The sequence below is a fragment of the Nicotiana tabacum genome, chromosome 16, assembly GCF_000715075.1.
Source record: "Nicotiana tabacum cultivar K326 chromosome 16, ASM71507v2, whole genome shotgun sequence".
Taxonomy (NCBI): Eukaryota; Viridiplantae; Streptophyta; class Magnoliopsida; order Solanales; family Solanaceae; genus Nicotiana; species Nicotiana tabacum.
Window position 1 is genome coordinate 140639971 of NC_134095.1, and position 9298 is coordinate 140649268.

The window sequence follows — 9298 nt, forward strand, 5'->3', positions numbered from 1 at the left end:
GAAATTACAAAAAAAAAACGTTGATTTTACTTTGTGCAATTGTTTTAATATTTTTTTTTTATTGCTAATATATTATATAAAAAGCATCATATCATATACGACGAGCAGAGTAAGTTTTTATGTTTAGTTATTAGGAATAATTATTTTTTGCCTAGGACTAGATGCATGGTTGTGCACTTAAACCCCCCTGCCCCCCCCCCCCAAAAAAAATCATTTTTAGAGGGAATGTTTGGATCACATAGCAGTCGGGTACTGGTAGCTAGGGGTGGGCATATATCAGGTAAAACCGATAACCCGAACCGTTAATTCTTTATTGAGTTATCGGTATTGGGTTATTGGGTTAACGGTTCGGTAACGGGTTAATTTTTTTTATTGAATTATCGGTTCGGGCTCGGTTTACATTTTTGTTATTGGGTAAAAACCGATAACCCAATAAGAATGATGTAATTTACTAATTTACCCTTAAGTATATACTAGGGTTTTTTATTTTCCTAATTCCCTCTTTCCTCTTCAGTCTTCAGTCGTTTGTCTCTCAGTTCTCATTCTTGTTTCCGTCGCAGCCCCCAAGAGTCAAGACGCGAGACTCACCACCAGTTCTCCGCTAGACATCAGTAGATACTGCACAAAAGTGGGAGCGTGCTTTTGTTAAGAAACAACAAAAGTTGGCAGTTTACACGTTCTGGCAGTTTGATTTCTTTGTTTTATATATTGCAAATTTTTTTAGTTGTTTTATGTTATCGGGTAAACCGATAACTGAACCGATAATGATATATAACCGATTAACCGATAACCGATAACCAATATCTTATCGGTTTGGTTATCGGGTTATGATATTTGTAAATCGATAACCGATAGGCAAAACCAATAATGTTCAAAATCGAACCGAACCGACCGATGCCCACCCCTACTGGTAGCTACATAAAAATGAAGAGCAAAGAAACTCTCTTTATCTTAATAAAACTTAAGCTTGATGATATGTCACCCTCCAAGTCCTATCCCCCAGGGTCTTATTGGGTAATTGGAATGGAGAAAGAAAAAGGGATAGCGAAAATTAATTGTTAGAGCAATTATGTTTTATCTGGCGGAGTGTTGGTTAGTCAAGACTTCTTATATTTAGAAGATGAAAATAGCAGATCATGAGGATGTTGAGATGGATGCGTGGGCATACTAGGAGAGGTAGGATTAGGAATGAGTATATTCGGGACCAGGTGGAGTAGCATGTGTGGTGGACAAGACGAGGGAAGCGAGGTTGATAAGGTTCGAACATGGGAAGAGGAGATACACGGATACCCAAGTGATGAGAAGGTGTGAGAGGTTGATTATGGCGAGTCCAAGAAGAGGTAGAGGTAGGCCGAAGAGGTATTGGAGAGACGTGATAAGGCAGGACATGACATATCTTCAAATCTCCAAGGACATAACCCTTGATAGGAAGGTGTCGAGGTCGAGGATTAGGATAGTAGGTTTGTGAGTAGTCGAGTGTTTTTCTCTTTCAAACCTGTATTTTTCTTTCTTACCTGTTGTTTCATTTACTTTGGTTCTATTATTTTTCTGGCTACTGTTACTGCTTCTCTTTCTGTAATTCTTTGTCATTATTGTTGTGATTATGCTTTCCTTGAGCCGAGAATCCATCGGAAATAGCCTCTCTACCTTTTACAAGGTACGACAAGATCTACGTACATACCATCCTCCTCAAACTCCACTTATGAGAATACACGAGTACATTATTGTTAGGATATAATTAATTACTAGTTCTGGGTGTCACACCTCCTTTTTCCGCACCCGAGAGGGGGCAGGGGAGTTTTTCCAATTAACGGACAATCGAAACGGGATTGGTCTATTTATTTCAGAGTCGCCACTTGGGAGATTTAGGGTGTCCCAAGTCACCAATTTTAATACCGAATCGAGGAAAATAATGACTCTATATTACAGTCTGCGTACCAGAAATCTGGATAAGGAATTCTATTAACCCGGGAGAAGGTGTTAGGCATTCCCGAGTTCCGTGGTTCTAGCACGGTCGCTCAACTGTTATATTCGGCTTATTTATCTGATTTTTTATACAATTATGAACCATGTGCAAATTTTAACTTTTAAACCGCTTTTGTCTTTTACTGTTATTTTATCAAGAATTGCAACGTCGTGAAAACATATCTCGAACCACGTTACATCAATGCACCCGTGGTTGTTGACATATTTCGACTCGGTTGAGATTTGGATTTGGGTCACATGAATGTGCACCCGAATTAAGGAGAATAAATTATTAAGACGTGCCTAAAGCAACTAGCGTATTGTTGTTTTGGGTAAGGCCGAAAAATTCGCTAAACGGCCTGTCCCGAATTCTAAGTGTTTTAATATATATACAGTTAGAGGGCCCCGAGGCTGTGTATATTTTTGTTTGACGAGGCTCGTCTCGTTCTACTTTTAAAAGGAATTCGCGACGTCATGGACATGCCTCTCGAACCACGTCACAATCAATGTACCCGTGATTAGAAATACATTTCGAATCCGTCGAGATTTGGATTTGGGTCACATAAATGTGCACCCGAGTTTAAGCAGGTAAGGTTTATTAAAGCGTATCCTAAAGAGGCTAACGTGTTGTTATTTTTGGAGGGTTGTGAGATTTGCTAAACAACCCGTCCTGGAAACTAAATGCTTCAATAATATACATTTAACAAGGGCCCCGCATCTGCGCGTTTTGTTTATTTTCATCGAGGCTCGTCTCGTTCTTATTTTAAAAGGATGTCCTATAACAACTACGTTTCTTGTCGTGTTTGTCTCTATCAATTGAAAACAGTAGATAGTCCTTATTAATTACTTGCTTGCAAGTTGTTTGTAACGGAATTCGGAAATGCTAAAAAATATCAGGACCGAAGCTGCGTGCACAGTCGGCCGAACAAATAATCATGGGCCCAAATCCAACCCATGCGTGATAGGCCAGACCTGGGCCACTGCTTGTTCGATGCAGGCCTACTTGGTTTGCTTCGATTTGGGCTCGACCTTCATGAGGTTGAGGCCCTGAACGGGTTCTTTGTTCTATAAATGAGTTTATCAATTTATATGTGACAATCTGACAAAAGAGGAAAGTACCTTAATTAAAGTGGATAGTTTTCCTATTTGACCTACGTTAGAGAATATACTACATCATCAGACTAAGTTTAAATACAACTTATTGCAATGGAAATATTTTCACTTAACAGCATACGTATATGACTAGCATTCACTTACCTACATTGATATACTAAGCATGTAGGCTACTTCTGTTATCCAAACGAAAATGTAACTATTACATACTGCCTGACATTTAATACAACAGTCCATGTATATATAAAAACAATCTGCAGGTCCTCTCTTTTGCATTCATGCTCAAACTCTCAGTTACATTGGTGGTATCAATTGTGTACCTGGTAAGGAAAGGAAAGGAAGAAGGAGAGTGATCAGTTGAGTAGTATGCAACGAATACAGCAGCAGCAGACACACAGCAACAACACAGCAACAACCAACTAAACCAAGTGTTTTCCACAGCCACAGACAAACAACAATGTCTCCCAGAATACAAGGACTAGCAGATAGTCGAGTACCAAGCCAGTAATCCCAGGAAAGAGTAAGGAAATAACAGCAGTAACTGAGGGTTCAAATGCAGTAAAACCAACAGTTCAACAGCCACAAACAACTCAGTCAATGCAAGCAACAGAACTTGGCCAAGACAGCTTGACCAATATGCACTCTTATACAACTTTCAGGCAGTGTTTGGTTACAATGTCTATTGGAAACTACCTTGTGTTTATACTGTTGTGATTTGGGACTCACTAGACCTCTTTTCAGACTAAAGTTTTTTTTTTCTTTCAGCCTTTTGTTTTGTTTTTTCTTTTCTGAAGACTCCAAAGTCCAGCCTCTTTTAAGTTCTCAAATGGCCTATTTATAAGCCAAATGAACCAGGGCAGTTCAGCTGCCTGCGTGCTGCAACTTGCAGCCTGCCCATACTCTGTTAAACCCATGCTTGAGCATCTCTTGATGCCAGCCATTGGTTCCCCACGCCTGGTTTTGTTTAATCAAGAGTGATGGGCTCATTTTATTATTCATTTTAAGCCCCATACCCTTGTGTCTTGTTCCCCATTAGTATTAGTTTAATCTTAATTAGTACCCTACTTGTCAGCTTCATTTAAACTAACCTTTTCTGCCCTTTTCAAACCCCAGATTACCCCTGTTTAACCTTGATTATTACTGCCCTGCCTATTGCAGCATCAGGGCACTTTGGGCTTTGATCATTCGATTTCAGAACTGCCCCAGCCTGGCTTTTTAATTGTTTACAATGTAGTTACAAACTAACATTCATAGGTAATGCCCAACATTCAGATCACAATACAGGCCCATTCAGAATATTTGAACATTCAGTCGTAGGAGACTAATCGACGACATTTATCAGGTCGACTACACTAATTATAACAGGTAATAATCAGTCGCTCATATAAACAATACGTTCAGGGACCTAAAGGGCATCAGACAACTTTTGTTCAATTACTGGGGGGCCTATATGAATTAACCCATTTGACGACTAATCTAATTGACGCACATGTATATCACAGAGTATATTTAGAACACAAACAGAAAACAACTGACCAAATAAGAGGCCTTTGACAGAGATGGAAGAAATCCGAATGAAAATAACAAAATAACAAACAAACATAACGAAACATGCTGACAACTTAATTAGAACCAAACAAAGAGAAAAGGAAACTTACCGAAAAAGTTTGAAATCAAAACGGACCCGAATCAGACTCAACTTCGACCTCTTGAGGCCGAACAAACTTTAATCAGGGTGTTCTCACATGAGAACACCTTGATTAAGGTCTATTAGACCTCAAACCCTTGTCAAGACCGGCCAGATTCCCCAGGTGCATGTGTTCTAAGGTCTGGATTTTCAGATCTGGATTTTTAGGAGTTGTGGGTAGATTCGGACCAAACCAAGCTTGGTTTGGTCACGAGGAAGGTCAGGGGAGTGTCTGATACAAAGATGGTGAGGTTTGGTATAGATCGAGTTTTGTCTCGAATCTTCAAATCCAGATTCGAGACGACAGGAGGTGATTCGAGGTTCATGGTTAGTGGATTCGTGTTCAGGGGAGTGAGGGGGTCTTAGGGTGTTCGGGAGGTAGCCACCGGCGTTCATGCCGCTGGGTTTTGGTGGAAGGGAAACTAGGGCGGCTTGCTAGGGTTTGGGGGTTTCAGGTTGGGGAAGGAGACGAGTGAGGGGTGGGGTTCGGATAGGGGGTGCGTGGGGTGAAGGGTTGAGTTTATATATGGGGAGGCTGATTGGACCTGAGCCGTTAGATCAGATGATCTCAACGGCTTAGATCTGATGCTGAGAAATGAGACGGGGTCGTTTGGTAGTTAAACGGGGTCGTTTGGTTTAAGTGAGGGGTTGGGTCAGACTGGTTATTGGGTCGGGTTTGAACACGGGTTACTGATAGTGATCCTGGACCGTTGGATTGGCCTGGACGAATGGCTCAGATCGAACGCCTTTATACGGCGTCGTTTGAACTGGTGCTTGGGCAGCCGGATTTGGACTGGGTCTGAGTGCTGGTTGGGCCTGTTTTTGTTTCATTTTTTTTTGGCCCAAACCGATTTCCTTCACTCTTTGTTTTCTAATTTCATTTTTTCTTTTAAAACAAAAATAAAAATAACAAATAATAAAATAACGAAATTAAAACTAAACAACAATGCAACATTTTAACACAATTATCACAAAAATATTTAAGTAAGTTAACTAAAAGCCTAGAACGAACGATGCACACATATATATATTTTTGAATTTTCTTTTACTGACCGAATTATGGTTTAATCATCCTAACATACATATTTTGTATTTTGTTTGTTAATGATTAAATGCGAAAATGGACAGATCCACAAATGACTAACAACACATGTCACGAAAACTCGAACAATTGTACAGCGAAACCATTTGTCACTATTTTTATTTTCTTTTGGAGCGATTGCTCGCAAAGCAAAAATCACGTGCTTACACTGGGTATGCGCTTTGCGCGTGTACCCATATCAATGAATACACAATTATTATAAATAAATCAAATAAATATTATGATTAAATATATTTAAGTTATAAAATAAAAATTTTAAAAATACAAATTACTAAAAATGATATTTGTTGATTCTATTTAGCTAGCTAATAAAGGGCGAAATCCGGCTCTACACAAGTTCTCAATGCCTTAGTTTGACATTTTGACATACAATTGTTAAGTGTTCTTTTAATAAATACTTTTAGAATTTGATGTTGAGTTAAAAATATAATAATGGTAAGGAGACCTAGCATCTAATTAGTAGTAGTATTAATTAGAATATGCAGGGTGATGAGAGAATTTCTTCTTTTCTTGTGCTTTGGTTTCTTGGCTCAATCTCTTCAATTTTCCAGCTCTATTGCTCTAGTATGGACTCTTCTCGACCATGGGGTGCCATTGAGATGGAAATTCAACAATTCTTCCAAATCTCTGCAACTAAGATCCTAATATCACAGATCATCAAGCAATGTATCAAAGGCGTGAAGCATAATGGAAAAAAAAAAGAATTTGTATATATATACACACACAAAATTCAAGTTATCAACTCTTCAAATAATATTAATTGCTATGTTCTATTTGATAAACCATGACATATGGAATAGTTATTTTAAATTAGATAATATTACGAACATAAAATTTTGGAATTAAAAAAATTATATACTTGTGGGATTTTTTATTAGAAGAAAGTGAGTTATTCAACCCTCACCATGCACAAACCTGTCAAACTTAAATTGAATTTCTTTTTCAACTAACAAACCAACTCAAATTAGTTAAAGAATATGCAATAATAGCTGCAAATTACATACCGGCAGCACATTTAGGATTAGCAAAATATGGAGTGATGAAAATTAGTACATATATCACCATGAAAGGATTGAAAGTCTAAAAATAAAACTTTCAAGAAGAAAAAAAGAAACAGTAGAATACTAATCTTAAATTTGACAAGGGGGCAAGCAGGCCGGCTCTAACGTTTTTCCAAGTAAGGGTTTTGCCTTAGCCTCCAAATTTTGGGGCCCCATTTTTTTTTATAGAAATAATCAGTTTATAGGTATTTTAAAAAGTAATATTTTATATTTTTCATACAAAAGTAGAATTTTTAATAATAGTAGCATAAAAAAAAGAAGTTTTTCAAGATTATAATTGATAAAATTTTACCTGAGATAAACGTCTCAAGATAGATTAGATGTGTTAGCTATTATCAATTGAAAAGGAGTTATTAGAAGAAATCAATTATAAAAAAATTATTAATAACTTTGCATTTCGAAATAGATAAAGATTTTATATATATATCATACCTTCTAAAAGTTTAGATCTCACATTAAACTTTAGATTTAGGTCACACATGTATTTGAGCCGCCATCGGGAGCAAGTCGAACGTTTGAACTTCAAAATAAATGAACAAGCCATGCCGCAGGGTAAACTTTACCATACATAGCTGTGCATTAATTAAGCCTTGCTCCAGAGTTTTGAATTCCCTCTAATATATTACCAATGATCAAATATATCTAGAACTATTGCCAATTTCTTTGTTGAAAATACTGTATGTGTTATCAAATGTTAGAAATCTGAAACAATAATACGCACACAAAATATGCATACATTTCAATATATAAAATTTGGATTACAATAAATAAGTAGTGTTAACAAAGTGATGTTAAACCATGCATCCATCCCAAGAACATTATAATATATACTATATTATAAGTGGGATGATCAAAGTTAGAAGTTAAAAGACTAAAATAACCATATAATCTTATATGACCATTTTGCCCTTTAAGCAAGCATTATTTCAAGAACATTTGGGTGCAAAGATATAAATTTACATTCTACAAATTAAAGAATACAAAAAAAAAAAAAAAATTAACGAAGATAACAAAAAAGAAACGTAAAATTAGAGAAAGAGAAATGTGAGAGCCATTCAAATGGCCATAAATATAAAATCTGTTCAAATGACTAGGTTTTAACAATGCATTAATAAGGACTTTGGGTTTCTCTAGAAAAATGTGTCAAAGCTCAAGAGTAAAACCGTTGAAGTCACTTTAAACTTTTACTTTTACCAATTTCAGATTATCTCATAATCGAAATACAAAGTCAGTGGAAGAAATAATGGTAAATGTTATATCGGAACTTTTCAGAAAAAGTAGTGGATGAATAACATTGAAGTTACAGTTTTAACATGTAAGTTATTTTTTTCCTTTTTTACTTTCAGATGAGTATTCAACAATTGTATTGTTTATACAAGTTTTGGTTAAGTAAAACTCTCTATACTATTTTGGTATGAAACAGTGTCTTTTCATTTTATTTTTCTTTAGTAATCACAATCGATGTATGTTATCCAGAAGTTATTTGGTAAACTTTTGGAATTGAGGCAATTTAACAACATTTTGAATGAATGTATATCGTTTAGAAGGCCATACATTAGCCACATTCTTCAATACCTAAATACAAACTATAATCGGGACCGAAGTAGAAGATAACAACTAATGAAATGTTTTTTCTTCCATATTTCAACTTCATCACCGGAAAATGAAGTATATCCTTTCATCAGTTGAAGTTTTTATTTTCCCCTTCAATATTCATGTCACTCATCATACTCCTGTTTTAGTACTATCTATACCGTTTAAAAATATTTGTACATATTAGTATGAGATATTCAGAGACTAGTTGTTTTAATAATCAGTAAAGAAACCTTTTATTTGACCATAAAAATATTGATGAATACAAAATATTCTAGAACAACCCTGTGCATAGAAACATGCAATTAAGTACAAAAAATCTACAGCTTGATGTGCTTTTCAACTCTATCACGGGAAAAGTTGGCAACTTAAATTTACTGTAGTCTCTCTTTTTTCTTCCAAGCCAACCAAAATGCTTAATTTTGTCAACGTAAAGCATCAGTTTGTTTTATGAAGAATTTGTGAAAATATTAATATACCATGATTTGGCTGAGAATGCAAAGAGTTATCACAAGTTTCAAGAATACAACTCTTCATGTACATTGTTCTTTGTATATTCATGTAAAAAATAGTGCAAGAGACATAATTAATAAGGAAACGGAGGGACTCCTGTGCATGAATGTTATTTACTACTGTAAAATGTTATGAAAAAAGTATTTACCTACTGCTACTTCAATTCTAATTCACTCGGTTCACTTCTAATGTGACAAAATTTTAAAGGAGATTATTGTAAATTAACTTTGAAGATAGGAACTTCCTACTTTTAGTATAAATTTG